At 38.7% G+C, this 18374-nt stretch overlaps 1 protein-coding gene and 1 non-coding gene across 9 annotated transcripts in view; both read right to left on the bottom strand.

Annotated features, from left to right (window-relative positions):
• Positions 1-14170, bottom strand: part of LOC135938002 (uncharacterized) — an 85290-nt gene extending 71120 nt beyond the window's left edge. For 6 of the 8 annotated variants that reach the window (XM_065481474.1, XM_065481473.1, XM_065481472.1 and 3 more), the window contains exons 1-2: positions 13879-14169; positions 10719-10748 (exon numbers count right to left, since the gene is read on the bottom strand). The gene's annotated coding sequence lies outside the window, so the exon portion shown is untranslated. Of the gene's footprint in view, positions 1-10718; positions 10749-13878 lie in introns of all 8 variants that reach the window. The other 2 variants (XM_065481469.1, XM_065481475.1) reach the window with 2 other exon arrangements.
• Positions 14171-15161: 991 nt separating this feature from the next.
• TRNAY-GUA (transfer RNA tyrosine (anticodon GUA)) lies at positions 15162-15253 on the bottom strand. Its single transcript is given in 2 exon segments — positions 15162-15197; positions 15217-15253. It is a non-coding gene; the product is annotated as a tRNA-Tyr (tRNA).
• Positions 15254-18374: the final 3121 nt, after the last annotated feature.

Raw genomic sequence — 18374 nt, forward strand, 5'->3', positions numbered from 1 at the left:
TCCTATAATGTCCGTCATTGATCTCCTTACAATTTTTCAAATGTCGTAAAAGCTGAGGGAGAAATGGGAATATTTTTCCATTTTATTCTCTTAGAATTTATTTTTTAATAGAATTGATATAAATCGAATGTGAGGCATTGAGGAAACTTGTCCGAGCAAATTACCTTTCTCACAGTATGTAGCCAAAACTGTCAATAAAATCGAGATTTCTGAGGTAAACAGCCTTCAATATCGCGTTTGATTCAGTTTACAACGTTTTTCCGGCCTTGTGACACAACATACTCCGTGTCTCTGGTCGAGATTCCGCGTGACAGCCTATGTACAGCCCCCATAATTCACATGAGTTGGCTTCGAAGAGGTGCATTATTTGTGTCTCATGCGATCGCATTTATTTTTTGCTCTCTGAGCACGAGTTTTATTCCATATTCGTGATTTCAGGTCCCTCCAGCCGATTAGTTGACAACATGCTCCAGGAGAAAAGTTTGATCGATGCACGTGTGGACATCAATTTCTCATCGGTTTTCGGGGATGACAACATGACAACACACTCACGAAAATTCCTGTCGTCAATTTCATCAGTTTCTTTGGAAATACAATTTTAAAAGTATCAAATAATAAACCTCTTAGGTTCAAAGACCCCTTACCGTTTTTTTAAAAAAATTCCAGCAAAATCTTTGTTTTTATCGTTTTTACAAGTGGAATTTCATATGAAATCAGAGCAAAGACACCCTACAATTTACAGACGGAAAACAGCAAAAATTAAATATTAAATTTTTTGGAAGGAAACGTTTTACAGTTCAGCAGCTCCTCCACTCCATTCACGATTGTTTATGTGCAAAAGCTGGAAAGGCAGTTTTATATCAAAAACGGAAAACTGCCCTTCCTGTGGGCCGATGCAAACGAATCGCCGCTGCGTCCACCCGCAGGCAATTCGGATTCAATTGAAGCCGGCGGCGTTACATCACCGCGCAGAGTCGCGGCCAATTGGCGTGTTGAATCATAATTTATTTCTGTGTGGCAGGTCACTCTGCTCTCGTGTCATCCTCGAACAATGCTTTTCGCCCTCAGTGCCGTTCAACAGCTGGCCGCTCTCCAAAACGAAAACGCTGCGCTGCACTCGCAATCGCGATCCATGCTGCTCTCGCGTCTTTAATTCATCAGCTTTTGCAACTCGTGCGCTCATTCTCCTCATTTTGCTCTCACAATCAACCGCAATAATTGAAATTTAAGCTGTTCAAGGCGTTAAATTGAACAAAAAGACAAGGAAATGTCGGTTTTTCGTTGAAATTCGAGGGGTTTGCTATCAGCCCTTGATAAATTTCTAATTTTTTTTTGATAGGAATAATAGGGAAGTATTATTTTTCCGAATTTGATATTTTGTCGTTCCAAGTAAGTATGGAGAGTTAAAAAAATTACTAAACTAGCATAAAGGAATAACAAAACATTAGTAGGTTTTGGGGGGAAAATAAATTGTTTTTTAGTGTTACTCACTTAAGTTACGCCTTATTTTCCCCGAATTTTCTTTCTAAAAGAGGATTGACACTGCAAATCCCCGTAAAATCCATGTTGCCAATATATTGTATACATAAACTGAGGATGGATTTCCCTCGAGGCCGCAAAGTTGTGGCTTTACATAAAACTAAATTACAAAATTTTGGGAATAAAATAGAGCAGTAAACTTCTTCCAGTGATTTTGTAGCACTGGCATTTAGCTGTAATTACTGCATACTTCTGTAAAGTGGATTGTTAAAAAATTTTGCCACGACGTAGTGAAAAAGTGAAAACACGAGAAGCATGCTGAAAATCCATTCTCCTGATTCCACGAGCAGATGTGTGCGGGCAAAAACAGGCTCATTTCGAGCAATTTGCTGCTGCATTCACATGATATTCCAATCTTTCTCTCGACCGGTGTAGAATTCGTTATCGCGATCCATTTGCTCGGTGGCAGCTAGCTTTATTTACGCCTCGGGCACTGCTTGACCCATATGGCATTACATGTGTCTCTCTTTTCACACAAGCAGCTGCTTGCTGCCTTTTAATTTTCTCCGCGAGACAAAAGTGCGCAAAACACGCCGAAAGAATCCGATTCCGCGGCCGTGCATGAGGAACAGGAATTATTGTGTCCTCGGCCGGCCGCCACTGCATTATTCGAAGCCGCGGCCGAGATTTCTTTTTTGCTCCTTATACGTCCGACGAAGAGGCAATAATTTTACAGTTTTACTTTCCTCGCGCGAGCGTGCAAGCAGCCCATTCATTGCCTAGCTTTTCGCTCCGGCTGATGAGTGTAATCAACGTTCGGAAAATTAGCCAGCTTACTCGCAAAAAAAAAATACATAAACGGGGAGGAGTGAGTGACCTGAAGGAGAGGTGAGAAAGCTGCTGCAGAGACTTTTGAAATTTACGACAGAGCGACGTCAACGAACCTTCGCCTCTATATACGCGCTCCGAGATGACAGAACAACAATTTTACGAGTCAGTGCGAAAACAACACTTAACAAATCGCGTTATTTGCTTCACAAAACACACAGGACGCTTTCAATGTTTTGTGAAGAAAAAATCCGTTCAAAGAGTAGCTGTTTTGTTTTGTTTTGTCATTTCACCATTTTCAAACACATTGATAAATACATAGAATGGTGCATTCTATTTCTAGATATCTTGCTTGGAAGAGTTTTTAGTTTATTTATTTCTACACAATTTCATAGCCCATTGAAATGGTTTCTGGCGATTGAGATCATTTATTTGGGATGGTTGTGAGACGCTTTTAGACGGTCCCAAGTCGAGCTCGAAGCCTAACAAAAGCGAGATTGGTGTCCAATTCATCTATTTGAGCTAATGACACACAGTAGAGGAGTCAAAGCTCCCAAGCCTATCAGTTTTCAAGTCGCAGTGGTTTTTAAATTTCGAAGCAGATTGCTGGAACAGCCAGCGTCTTGGGCTGGACGATAATAATGTCATAAAGCGAGTGTGACCGCGTTTCTTAAAGATTGTTTTAAAGGCCCATTAAATCGCCGATTTCCATGAGTTATTGCGCAAGAGGCGGCCAGCATCGCCGGCTCGCGGCTGACATTTTGCGCGTGAGGATTATGCAAATCACGATAATATTTGCTCGAGCAGAGAGTGGCCTCGTAAAAGAGCACAAAGGATGCGAAAGCCGCGGCCATTGTGCACGACTGGTCCGTCAGAGTCGGCGGCCATCAACTCAATTATTTCTTTGTCATTAGTCGCCGGCTTTTAAGATATCGCAGGCAGCGGCTGGTCTCCTTTTTCTCTCATTTAATCTCTTTATTGCCGCCTGGCCGACGGTCCGTTAACATCGCGGTTGCATAAATTGGGCTAATTAGACAGTTCCACGTTTTATGTTTGGCAAAGTGGAAGAAGTGGAGTGACTGCTAATAAAAACTGTTATTGTGGAAACATTCGATTTAATTTTATGGGAAAGATCTATAGACCTAATAATATATGCCGAGTGCAAAGAAAATTATTGTTTCGGTCGTTCGATCGCAATTTATTTTTGGGCCAAAACCACTACTTAGCATAATGAACTAAAACAAAGAAAAGCGTGCTATTATTTTCAGTTAGGTTGCTCAAGCACCGGTAAATTTGGCAAAACAACGTAGAAACTGTATTAAAGTACATCAAATAGGCATTTTACCATAAATAACAAAGTTAAATATCGTAATTCTAAACATGAAAAAACCTTTTACATACTTTTTACAACAAATAGATCACGACGTATAATAAATTTGACTAAATTTCTGCTTTAAAAATACATTTTTGGTGCAAGCTGTGCGGATGTCCTCCATTATCAGAAGACGTTCAGAACCGAAGCCTTTGTTCCTCGGCGGCAAAAAGTGCACTCCGAGCCTATGCAAGCAGAGCACACGTGGTGCCGTTGTCGATAAACAAACAGTCTCGTCGTTGGGAAACAACCGAAATTGGGTTGAGAAGCAGCTCCAGGGCCGTGGTCGTCTAACTATTTTTACACGCACACATCTCGCCTCTGCGCACTGCTTTAATTACATATAATTACGCAGTGCGGATTTATGAAACGAGATAGCTAGCCGCGGCTCTTGACGTGCATGCCGCCGACTTCAAAAGGTAAACACGTTCAAGACAAGAGGGAGTGTATGTGTGTGAGTGTGTGTGCGCGAGAAACTTTTGACGGGCCAAAGGTGAAATCTGTTACGATCATATTGTCTTTTCTTGCGCAAGAAGAAATTTCACGAGCTCCAGCAGAGTTTGAATAAATATTAATCGCAGTCACGAAAGGCGGAATTAATTGGCTGGCTGGCTGATTGATTGGTCGATAATTGAAAATTTCTGTAAGCTGAAACCGTCTTAATCGCCCACGCACGCTGGGAACGTTGACGTTTTGAAATTGAGAGGTTTGTAATTACTCGAGGGCCTTTGGAAAAGATTGCATCTCGCGCGCAGCTATATAGTGGACTAGCCCGTTCAAATGTCAAAGCGAGGCATTTATGGTGCAGCCAGCAGACAGAATATGCGGAGAGAAAAGGCCTCTCCGATTATACTCTGCGGCTTCAAGTGCATGGCGCGCTTCAGCTTTTTCCCTTTTTCGGGCCGTGCTTTAAATGTCAGCCTGCTTGAATTGGGCGTTTTTACCTCCGTTGATTATTCAGGAAGTTTCTGCTCACAATCCGTCGCGAATGCGTCACCTGCATTACCAAGACTTTGAAAAACTTTTATGATGACCTGCGCTGTATAATTTTTATTTAAAGCAATGAGCGCATGCTTCAATTACAGAAAACTAACAATATTTCTTGTTGCGACACGTTAATAATATTAACTCTAAAAATACATATTTGAAAATTCAGTGTGGCCAATTTAAAGAGGATTGATACTGCAAAACCCCGGAAATCCTTGTTGCCAATACATTAAATAATCTCCCCAAAAAGGGTCAAGCACCGTCAGATAGATCTCGACGAGAGGATTCAAAATCTGCCCAGAAAATGTGGATACGCGCTGTAAATTTTAGAAGAAATTGGCAAAATTTGAATTAATGTCGCTAATCTTTACTTGTTACACTATGCGATAACACCCCCTCCATTTTAAGGGTTAAAATTAGTCTTCTGTTGAGAAATGCAAAACAATTCGATCCAATTTAAATAAATATTCGAGGAATTCTCATCAAAATATAGTGGTGGGGTCTTTTCTCGTTTAACAAGCAAGAAGAAATTTTTGCACAAACACATATTTATATTTGCATTTTTGCAGGGCGATATTTATGCCCTTGTTGCAGGCTATGCAGTACTTGAAAAATGCACACGATATAAAGAGTGAACGCGTTTAAAATAATTCAATGCAGGCTTGTGCGATGAAATGGAAACATGCACGCCAAGTTTGCGCGGAATTAGCGTGACACAAGAAATAACAGCGGCGTTTTTCCTTCTTCTTCTTCTTTTTCTAGATACATCACGTGTAGGAGTAGTTAGTTAGTTGTTGTTTCGTATCGTTACAGTGGCGGTTTCAATGACTTCCACGTATTAAAACCCACGGCGAGCGAGCGGCGCTTTCTGACACTCCATTGAGTAATTACCACCGTTGAACAACAACTCGACTCACCTCTTCTCAAAGCATCTCCCGGAGCGACACCTGCCAGCTCGATTTAATTTCTCCAGCGAGCGCGACATTGACTCTCTTGATGCAAATCAGGCCTGCGTGCAGTGTGTGTGCGCAATGTACTGTAATAATGCCTTTCAATGTTCCTCAATGTTGATTGGAGTAATAAATCGTGCACTTTTTGCTAGTTTATCAGCTTGTGAGTCATTTTGAAAATGGAAAAGCGGCTTTTTATGCATTGTCGCTATTGCAGTTCAAATAAATTTATTGAATGATCGAGAAGGTTGCACTTAATTGTCGTAGGATTGTTTAGATGACAGCTCATAGTTACTCTTTTACTGGGCATTCCAGACGTTTAACAAAAATCAGGTTAGCAAACCATAGTAGAAATATAAGTAGAAAAATCGTTTAAAAACATAACGTTTTAATTTTTCGTCCATATCTTATAAAATTTTATAGCTAAATTAATTTAATCTAAGAGAAAAAATAATTTGAAAATAAACAGTTGCATCATCTTGCGGTTTCAAGCACTAAAATTTGAGTAAATTTGGTAAATATTTTCATGAAAGCGTCTGATTAGGTGCGTGAATTTCAGAAAAAAAATATTATCAGTCTTGAAATGAATGGATTGGGTGCGTGCTGCGACGAACAAAGCCATAAACTCGGCTTCTGACCGTGCACTATGCATGCCAGGCGCAGTAACCGAAGAAGGCAATATATTAATTAAGCAAGGGAGTAAAACCGACGTTCAGCCTTTGAAACTCAATCCAAAGCGTGCAGTGGTGAGTTTCAGAACACAGAAATACAGAACAAAGCGCGGCGCTAATTCCGTCCGCCATCCAGCCGCGCTCTTGAGTGTGCGTATGTGTCAACTCGAATGTCACTTTTACTTTCAATTAAAATTGTAATCGAACGCCTCGTGAGGTCAGCCACTGTGAAGAAGTCGGCGGCGCGGCAGTGGCGGTGCGACTTAATTCTTGCGGTGCTTCCACTTTCAGCTCTCCGAGCCGCCGCCGACACCGCACGTGCATGCTGAAGAGAAAAACAATAAGGCTGCCGAGCAGGGAAAACGAACCAGAGAATGAGAAAAGCGAGGGTTTTTGCTGCATCAGATGAACCGACACACGGCAATACTCACGTCTTCTAGCTGTTGTTAGCAAAACTATTTTATTGCACGTGTGCGATTTTTACCTAGAGCAGGCACGGAGCAGTGTACAACTGTAATTTCACGATGGCAAAATTCGTTTGACTCTTTTCACTGTCAAATAGAAAAATACGATATTATTTTAACAGCAGCTGGTGAATAGGATAAAATTCATCAAGCGAAAATAATTTTCATTTTTAGTGAGAACTCATTAGGACAATTAAGCTCTGCAAAGTACAGTAATGAAACCAAGATCATTATTTACAGTTAGGATTAAAACTTAGCTTGTTTTCTCACAAATAAACGGCGCTCATCCATTATTTCTAATAGATTTTGATTCCTATACCGACGAGATATATCAAACAATTAAAGCTTTATGACAGGGAAAGTCCCTGTTATGAAATACAACTCGATTGAGAACGAAAGGTTGCAAAAATCCGCACTGTTTAAAGTGTTCCGAAATTCGACCAACCTGTTTTAGAGCGAACGGAGATTTCTAGCATGTTGTAGTCATTTTCCCTGCGGTTTTTTCCAAATTTCAGCAGAAAATTTTTATTTTCCTTCAGAATAAAAATGATAATTAACTAAAAAAATCCAGTTATATGAAAATTTAACTTTCTGCGGGGTGAGTTAGTCAAATTTCAATTACTTGAAGTGGAAAATTCATTATTTTTATCCCCTCAAACCATTGGAAAATCTCCATTTATGTGTAGTCTTACACCAAGCAAACCAGTGTAATGGTCTTTTCCGGAAAGAGTCGTCTTCTTCTGGACACTCTGCGACTGTTTAAAAACATGCAGTACAACGTTTTTTGTTAAATTTTTACCAATATCTCCAAGTTAAAGATTGTTTAGCCACTAAAAGATGCAAAACAGTAAATTGTTTGGTTGAATAATTGAAGAACTATGTATGCAGAGCATTTTGTATTTCACATGGAGTAATTTATATTATGTACCTCAACATTTTTTCATAGAAGACATCACAAGTTTTCAAAAAAATGCAATACACGGATTTTTTCCTATGTTTTGGGAGTATACCAAACCCTAAATTTAATTATTGAACTGCAACTACGCACTAAAAATTCTAGTTTATACCGTCACCTAAAAATTTAACTACAAAAATTTTCCTACGGCTTTCTTTTCTGTCAATCAAATCTATCCTGTACAGTGCGAGAACGAAAACAAGGGTTGAAATGAAATTTAAACTCACCGTCGGGGGGCGTACGAAAGGGAAGCGAAGCCGCAAAAGTCTCTGCTCTCGTTTCTGTGGAGAGAGGAGGCTTGTGCACTCCCTGCAGTTGGCGCATTACTCTAATTAAAACCCTGCTGCAAACACAGGGTGGCTTGGCGGGGGGTTGCAAAAGCCGCCCCCCATCCCCATCCCATGCCGCGAGCGAACGAAAGCGCGCGCGGGTGAGCGATCGTCCGAGCGGCCTTGGCATGTTTTGTCGGTTCGCGTTTTATTCGTGCACACAACATGATGCGCGCGATACATATTGACTGACGCGATTGCGATCGTCGCAAATCAAAATAAATCTGCACGCCCGAGAGCGGCCACACCTCGACTTTTCATAATGGGTCTCGAACCGCGGCCGTGCGGCACACATCATGTGTTTGACACCTGAGCCACCCAAATCGAGATGACAAAATAAATTTAATCCTCTGAATTGAGTTTTCTTGTTTTGTCTTACACCAGTCAATTTTTTAACAAGCTATTGAAACAATAAATCACTAGAGGACAACGTGGCAGGCGGTCTACTGATTTTTCCATCTAAAATCAAATCAGAGGTGAAGAAGTGAGTTTAAATTAATTTCTGACTTTATAGAAAAATAATAAAGGTTTGTCAATGATTTTGTCAATATCCATCCAACGAATTACGAGGTAAATTTCTGTACTGGAAAGATAAATCATTATTTTCGAAAGGGACACCAATGCAAACTTTAGAGCCAATTTTCTTAAAAATTTAAACAACAATCTTGGGAAGTTTAAGCTTTTTCCAAATTTTAAGAAAATGCGTAAGATAAAAACGTTAATATTCCTGATTTTAGAAGAATGACTTTTCCAACGGCAAGAATCAAAATTGAAAAAGCAAGAATTCTAATTCCATTGTTTGGCAATATCCTCGAAAATTTACACCCCTTGACCCATGTTTTTGTGGTTAATTTAGATTCCTATCGTCCATAGAGTCTAGATCTATCTATCAGTGCGTTTTTTGTGAAAGGCTTTGTTGTTTTATCGAAATAAATCACGACTTTCGCAGTAAACAAACAGCGGTCGTCATTCAAAAGAAGACAAACTTAGGAGCGCAGATTTTCACGGATGTTTATTTACTCAGCAGCCTAGAGGTATATTTAAGATTGACCAATCTCCTGAAGAATTTTAAAATGGTTGTTGAAAATCTTGATAAAAAAGCTGAAATATATAACAACAAAAAATACTGTTCCGACTTATAATTAAATTAAAAATATCTTAACAAGGAAAAAGGAAATTTTAATCTCATCCGTTGTAAACGCAGAAAACATTTTTTGGGGAAACTGTTTAAGGGTCTTGGAAACACAATATCCGCCGTAGAAAATTCACTGGTCTGGAACGCCAGCTAGTCTTTTTCTACTAATCGGCACCTGGCATCGGGGCGGATTTGGTGCGAACACCTCAGGGGTCTAGAGGGCAGAGCCCAGCCCCGTGACCTTGTCTTTACTCTCGCGATGATGCGCGCCACTTATGGGTGGAATTGATTATGCCGGCGTGATTGTGTGCTTTTCATTGCTATGCGGCAATGCGTCCCGTTTTATTTTGTATCGGCTCGGTGAGCACGTGCCACAAAATTCCTGCTGCGGTTGCTGCCTTCAATGAATTTAATTTAAAAAGACAGTATCGATATTTTTTTTCATTGCCTTCCAGTTTAATTAACAAAATAATTTGCTGATAAATATTTACTTCATTTGAAAACACTTCAGTCAAAAACACACTTGTTTTCATTTAGACGTTGGTCGATTCACGTCGCATTTAAGAGAGAAAAACCTCTCGCAATAAAAATATTTTGTTTGTGAAAAATTTGTTAAATCATCTCGAGGCAAATTTCTGCTCAAATATAATTTCGTAACAATTTCAAATAATTATGTACAAACAGACTTGATTAGACTGAGACAGCCAGATTTATAAATTATATTCTTTTGAAATGAGAACATTTTTTCCAATTCTATCGCTTACAATTAGTCACCTTTTTAGTTATATGAAATTAATATAAAAAGAATGTTGTTTCCCAAACATCAAGCAATTTTATTTTCCCAAGCACGCCACGCTCTTAAAAAGCAACAACATGATGTTTCGGACGCAATAAAAGAAACGAAAGCAATCTATTTCGCGAGCCTCTGAATACATTTTTTCCCTCGTACGACGTGATTGCCCAAAACGGCAATTTTCCACGAAAATTTCCCCTCGGATCGCATAATATACAAGCAGAGACTGCGGCGCAGGGAATTGCGGCTGAAATTGCGTAGTAATTACCAACTCGGACGGACTCTTTTCAATTCACAAAGCGTCTCCTTTGCACGCTAGCGGGGGCAAACGGGCACAAACAAAGGTTGAGCGGGCGAAATTAGTTCGCCGAAGTGGGATACATCTAATTTAACTTTGGTGATTTGCTTAATTCCGGTGCCGTGACCGGCTGATTGGTTTTATACGTCGAGTGCAGCTATATAGCTCACAGTCAGCGGTGCGATTCCGTGTTGCAAACTCAAAAGGGAAATTGGAGATAAGGCTGGCTGATCTTGCTTTGCGTTTGTTTCATTAAAGCTCAACACACATACGTCGGAAACGCTCGCCGATAAGCCCATAATTATCTGATAAGTCGGCACTCGGTTCTCGGCGCATTCCTTCATCAGACATAATATCCCCATATCGACACAATACTACAGTTTCAAGTGTTGTTTCAAGTCTTAGTTGTTGAGTTAATTACATACGACATTATTTAATAAAGGAAAACTGTACTCACTGCTTCTCTGCTTGAATGAAGACCCAACTCCTGTAAAATGGTGGAAAAGAGATTAAATAACATTGTCAGCCGGTAAGTTTTTATGTTTACAACTGAAATTTCAAATAGAAAACCAAAACAATTATCTTTAACGACTTCAATGTTAATTTCACTGCTGCACTTCACTTCGTTCTTTCAGATTAGAATAGGGAAATTGTTCGTTTTACGCAGCGGAAATTAAAAAATATGGCGGAGCTCATGAAACCACATTTTTATCTCCTCAAGCCATTTATTGTTATACACCACGGTCCATGGTCAATTGGTGATTTGTCGCACCCTATATCAGGTAGCAACAATAATTAAAAGTTAATTACTCTAGTACCTCTTCAGGGGTCATATGAAAAATAAGAAATAGTGCACGGATTTTTTGTTTATGCCCATAATTATTAAATTTCTTGAGCAACAAATGCAATTAATTTTAATTGCAGGATATTTAAAATTAAATCTACAAGAAATCCTACAATGTTTATGAAACATTTTTAATTTTAATGATGCTATCATAAAACGCTATTCTCGGCCTTGAATTCTGTCTATACCTCCAGCCAAAGCAAAATAAACACTTATTAAAATTAAATAAACACATTTTTTGCAAAATCAAAATGTGAATAAAACAAAAAAAAGCTGTTCCCTGCATCTTAAAAGGGAGATTTCATATTCATACAGCTTTTATAGTTAATAGAAACAAATATATAATTAATTTAATGATTACTTCTTATTGCACAAGTAAATAAAGTATAGTCGAATTGGCAGGACAAAAAATTAAATAAGGTTCACTATCGTCAGGTGAAAAAGGTCAGAGCAGTAATTTTCCACTGTTGCGAAAGGCTTGCTCTTATTTTGTCAAAGAGAGCCAGCTGAGCGCGGCTTCTTTCTGCATCCCTTCGCACGTTGCGAAAATGTTGCTGTTTCAGCGTTGCAATCTCATTTGAATACTGCTGCCGCTGCGTGACCAGAGAGCGGGTGGGTAGATTTCAGGCCTACTTAACTAGCGCGACGTCTGTCACATGCGCATATACTAAATCCAACTTCTGATGCATATTGCAACCCGACAGAAGCTTTTGTCGTTTGTTTTTACTGGCTCATTGCCAGTCAATGAAAAAAATGATATCAATCCAATTTATAGTGTAAATTTTAAAGAAAAGAATCAATTGGAGGAAAATTATAATAAATTCATACACTATACAAAATAATATCATGATTTGATTCATTTTTTAAAATTGTATTCCCAATTTTGTTCTACCTGTTAGGTCGAGACATTAGGTCAAAACCTCTTCCTATGTTTCGCAGTTAAAGTGGAATGATACTGGGCAACAATTGAAATTTATTTAAATTATTGGATGCCTTAAACAATTGACCGATAAACAATTTGTTCAACAATTTGCAATATAGTAAAAAAGGACCTTCCTACAGTAAAAATTCAAATTTTGCCAATTTTCTCCAAAATTTACTGTGCTTGAACATATTTTCTTGGCATATTCCGATTCCTCTCTTCGAGATCTGTTCAACGGTGTATGCCACTTATTGGGGAAACTCTTGGTTTTGAAATTAAATCGGATTTCAAGTAAGGAGACAGCCATTGCCATTTGAAAAGCACGCTAACTTTCCAGCCAATTTTCTGAAAAAATTACAGCGCTCCTTAGGTCAATTTAGGCTTTAACTGAATCCTAAGAGATGAGTTTATGCATTGGCAACAAGCATTTTCCAGGCTTTTCCAGTATCATTCCTCTTTAATTTTAATCAGTGCATTGTTGAAAAGAATCCTCTAAGAACAATCAATAAAGATTTTTTAAGAAAATAAATTTTAGCGATTTTGGTTGTAGAATTGAATCTGATAAAATATTGATTTAAATTATTTCTGGTGTAATGTTAGCAAATATCTCCGATCAGTCGGGAAAGAATAAGCTTAAAATCAACAGCGCACATCAGCAAAAATAATTATTTTAACACACATTTCTAGTTTTATACATTTCGGATGTCTAGTCATTTATGGCAAGTTTTAATTAAATCTGGTTGCAAAAATGACAAACAGACTTGTTATCAGAGACCTTTAACACTTAGGAAACCTATCACCTTTTTTATCGCAGAAATTTTATACCAAAAAACATAACATCATTTAACTTTGTTCACAACAACAAAATAACAAATATATTTGAACGTTTCTTGCATGGTTAAATTTACACAATGTGCTTGGACATAATGTTTGTTTGATGTATCACTTAATCCATGAATCCAGTTGGTATATATACATGCATTACGTTAATATTCATTAGTAATGCAAAACCAGTTTATAATCTGTACCGCAAGTATTTTTATTTCTAAATGGCTGATGAAAATAGAAATTTCTGTAAATTCTTCAGAAATCAACTCAATGTGTATTATGAAAGAGGTAAAAATCCCTCCTTGAAACGTTTCGACACACCTCTGTGTAGAAATTGGCTCTTGGTGGTTTTAAACTTTATGCTCTTCCAATCAGTAATTCGTCCTGGTCCCGGTAAAATTGCGCAACATTCAACAAACACCCAAATTTTCATTGTCGAATGGATTGTTGACCTTTTCTTGCAACATGGAAATTCACGTTTGGTTGTTGAAAGTTGCGCAATTTTACTGGAACCAGGACGAATTATTGCTGCACCCTGCACCCTTGATATTTATGGTAAAGTTACAGTTTCTACCGGGTTACACATCTCGCCAGTTCTTATGAGAATCCCATGTAAAAGTAGGGGTGGCGAAAACTGTAACTCGGCGGCGAAAACTGTAGCTTTTCCATAATTTGTTTATTTAAGCCAAGTTAGTTAAAAAATTCCATCATTAAAAATGGTAAAATTGTCGAAACAGAATTCCGATAAAATTCCAAAATTCAACGTTTGGAATTTGTAAGGAATTCTGAACTATTTTCACTTCATGCTGCAAGAAATTCCCATTCATCGATGTCACACGCATCAGCGGCTATCATCCGACAGATCTATTATTTTTATCTCGCACAATTTCTCACGTCAGATAAGACCATTCATCGCGAGTGAGTCGGCGTCCAGGTGAGAGTGTGCGGTCGCGGTCGGAAATGGGAAAACGACCCAGAAACCCGCTGGCACGGTGACACCCACGTGCGGCACCCAAGACTCACCGGCTGACTCGAGTCCGCCAGAGGATGAGGTTCAATGAGGGGGCGTGCCCGGCTGACCTTCTGCAGAGGGGCTCGGGCGAGAGGTCGCGGCGCCGTCCGTCGGACGGATGCAACAGTGTCCGGGCGTCTTACTGTCCGGGCTGTCTCTGCCTCGGCTTGTTCGCTTGCTTGCCGGAGCAACACCAACAAAACACACGGCACACTCGCGCGAGTCACAACACTGGGGCCCGGCCTGCCGGAGAGCACAGCGCACTCAGTCACTCACTTCACTGCCGATGCCTGCCTGAGAGAGCGCGCCGCGCCAGCAGCGTGCATCTCGCCTGGCCCCGCTGGCTCGCAGCGAAAGGATCTAGCGCACCACCAAAGCCTGACGTCACACTCCACGTTTTGTGACGGAGTAAAAGAAAACAAACGGGATAAATATTAAATATTTGGAGATATTAATTTTTAAGCATAATCTTTAATTATTATAATTCAGATAAATTTCTAATGAAATTCCCGAAAATTATAATCAGTCTCAGATAGACCGTGATAAAAAATTAATTTTAATATTTAATACACTAGTTGTATATAGACTGTTAGTGTTCGAAGCCATCAACAGATGGTGCCACCCTATAATTTCGTAATAAATTTAATTTTAAGGCACTTCAGCTCCGATTTCAGACTCAATCCTGCTATTGTGCATTCTTCACTTAAAATTCTTTCTTTTGACGTGCTGAAAACCAAAATCGGTTATGCCATTCGCCGTAGAATAGTCGAAAAATATTTTTTTATTTCAAAAAACAGTTTTTCATGACTCTACAGCGATTTAAAGAGCCATATTGTGCCGTGTTTTTAGCTTTAAAATAGTTAAAAATACCAATCCAAAAAAAGAAAAAATGTGAATTTAATGTTGAGACCCATCTATTTGCTTAAAAAATACGATAGATTAACTGAAATCTTATATAGCTACACTTTTAGATCTCCTGGAAAAACACAAACCAGATAAAAATAATTACTGCGCGACTCCTGAAAATGTGACATTGTTGGCAAGAAACGTGTAAAACCGTCTATAAACCCCTATAAACTAACTATAACCAACTTAAAAATTGTCGAAATAATGCAGCACTTAAACCGTTCAAAAAGGGTTCTGTTTTGCTGGACCTTAATCATTTTGCCATTGTTTAAGTATTGATTTGAAAAAAAGTATTCTTTGAATCGAGTCTTCAATTTTCGAAAGAAAAAAAGTAAATATTGGCCTATACTAGCTGCTGTGAAAGCAAACAAAAAATGTTCAAAAAATTTCCTCCGGGCCGGATTCGAACCAGCGACCTATGGATTTCTATTGCAAGATAACCTCTACAGTCCACCGCTCTACCAACTGAGCTACCAGAGGATGATAACAACGAAGTGATTTTTTGTAAATATAACACTATTAACACTGGTATTAAAATTGGCAGAGCTGTTCTGTTTGATTTGCACAATCAGATTTGATCGATTTGATTTTTAAAATACATATTTAAGATTCCATTCTCATCGTTTTAAGAATTGCTCTAGAATTATGCAACGCTCCAGCTAGAAGTGAAAGTTGCTTTTATGAGATTCACGCGACAAAGCCATACGCAAGCAGTCTTTTGAAGCTTCTTGTTGCTAGTGACACCTGGTGGCTACAGGAGAGACTTTTATGCCAATGCCAAAAAGGCGCTTAAACATCCCCCAGCTCCCCCTGGATTGTATTTTTATAATATTTCCACCAATGTATTGGAAGCGAATTTCGACTTGAAAGATTGGAAATTTTCAAAAATAGGACAAAACGTTAATTTAATAAAAGAATAAAAATTATTGCTTAATATCTACCCCAATTCCCTCAAACCTTCCCTACAGTGTGACCTCTTAGTTTCAGCATCAACAATTTTTGCCTTTCCTTCTTCCAAATTGCAAAATATTTTAAATAATAATTATAATACTGAAAAGTTTAATATTGCACGCGTAACTTTGGACGAAAGAATTTATACAGCACCAAAAACTGTAAAAGGACGCGGGACTATATAAAGGTCGTCTCCATTTTGCTCAAAGGAGTTTTTTGTGACTTTTGCCCCGGGCCCTCTTATTCTCTTTGAACATTCCGACACGCCAGAAATGGCCCGAGGCACCTAACTGGGCAGCACATCCTCAATTGCGCTGAACCGCAGTTCAGGCTATGCTTTTAATAAAATAAAAACAAGAAGAGGACAAGCAGAAAATAAGAAAACAGTTTCAAAATTAAAAAATAAAAAAATGCCCCGCCTCTTCAGCTGATAAAGTGACGATAAAATGCAATTTAAATTCCTGAAAGTAAAAAATTGTATCACATTCCTTGTTAATTTCCTGCGCGTCTGCATGCTGCAAAATAAATGTCTGCATGGAAGTAATTATGCGGGCCGACGATGAGATGAGAGAACAACCAGTTTGCGCTTTGCAGCCTCTTGATCAAAAGTTTATGACTTTATTTGCGTAAGCGATCGTATTTTAAATAAATTAAATCGGCCTGCAGATTGCACATCAGAGGAGGTATAATTTAGAATTTTGTTGCACATATGGTAGACAACTGAAGCAAATATATATTATATCTTTTCTATTTAATGATGGGGCCGACGTAAGCTATAAAAAAGCATCCCTTTGTTAACCAAACCCAACATTATGTGGAGGGTTCACCCTCTTGTTAAAAAATTATCCACGCGCGAATCATTCAACTACAAGGCTTCTCAGCAAGCAGTAAAAAAATGAGCAACTTGTGATTCACGTAAAAATGAGAAGAAATAGAGCAACGCTTTTGTAAAAATTTCTTTGTGAATAGGATTGGATATTTCAAGATAAATGGAGTCTTTTTACTTAGCAGGTCCATTTCGTTTCAAACAGTAAAGCTGCCAAAAAGGTTAAATCGCTCTCTATCGGAGTGAAACATTCAGCTGCTTTCGCAGCCAGTGAGGAAGTGGTGGAAGCCCTATGCAAGATGAAAAACCTCAAAATGCTCAAAATTTTCTCATTCAAGATGAGCTATTCAAATATCAAGAAAATTTGCAACAAGCTCGGTGAATTGACTTGCTTGTATGCAGTATTTGAAGATAGAAAATTTTCTGATTATTAGGATATTGAAGACTTCAAAAAAACCTTTTGTTCCCAAGAAAATACGTGAAACTGCAGCAGATGTGCATACAACACTTGCATCACCTCCAAACTATTGGCAGCAGCACATTGGTATTCAGGCGTAAACCTTCCGCCCAAGATTTCCCAGTTCTGAAAGCAGTAGGGATTCGACGTATTGCCATTTTTCCCCAAGTGGAGCATATAGCTTTCACAAAGCATTTCATTTGAAGGTAAGTTATCACAATTAATTGTTTAATTAGATGCATAACAAATAATTCACAGGTAACGTGGCCGTTTAATTGGGTGCACGATGAGTGCGAGTTAGACGCAATAATGCTGCAATTCACAAGAATTGAGGACATTGAACTTTACCTTAGTGCCATCAAGTAAAATCATAACTAGATTTCTGCGGATCTATGCAAGAAATTTAACCCGGCTCAGCATAGCATTTCTTCCTATATTAGATCGCCCTGCCCCTTGACGCTAAATTACAACGAAGTTGTAACTCAGTGCCCAAAACTGGTGCAGCTTAATTTGACCGATATAGTACTCGAGGGCAAATCTGGACCCGTTTCTTCTGAACTGAGATCTGTTACCATTCGTATGATCATTGATGACGAGCTTCAGAGGTAAGACTTGCAAAATATTTTACATTCCAATAACAGGCTCATACAAATTATTTAAATTTTAGTCCAGATGACGTGAGGTTTCAATGCTTATCACGCATCCTGTCGGCGCCAATGCTGGAAGAAGTTCGCCTTTCATTGTGGAAAAACAGTTTTGATGTCGATGACCTGAACCGAGTTTCATCCCTGATTTCTGAGAAACAAATCCTGAAGAATCTGCGTTCATTGAGTGTAGAAATAAATGAAGTTCATGGCTGCACCGAAACCTGAAGAATATGAAATAATTAACGCACTTACCGACGTGATAAAGAATGCCTCAGCGAACCTACCGCAATTAGAACAACTCAATACTCAGTTTGTTTCGGAAAAATCGCTGAACAATATTGGGGAAATGTCTTTGACGCCAATATTGATCCAGAACTTGTCAACGCTGAGCCAGTAATTCCTGATTTGTTTGAAGATCCATCTTGAATTCAATTTTGAAATGCTATATTCCAGCGTATAGCACACTTTTTAAGTCCAGTTTTTCTTCTATATTTTGAATTTGTCTCTGAACGATACGATTTTAAAATTGTAAGCCAACTTGTCTTTGTCTTATTATAGTGGATTAAAACTAAAAAACTCTGAAAAATAATTTGAAACTCTACTTTAAATGTTAGTGTATATAACATTGCCTGATCAGTGCTTCCAAGTCACGTGCTATCAGGGTTTTTTTCTGGAAAAACCCACTGCATTGCAAAAAACCCTTTTGCGGGTTTTTCTGCA

The sequence above is a fragment of the Cloeon dipterum genome, chromosome 2, assembly GCF_949628265.1.
Source record: "Cloeon dipterum chromosome 2, ieCloDipt1.1, whole genome shotgun sequence".
NCBI classification, from domain to species: Eukaryota; Metazoa; Arthropoda; class Insecta; order Ephemeroptera; family Baetidae; genus Cloeon; species Cloeon dipterum.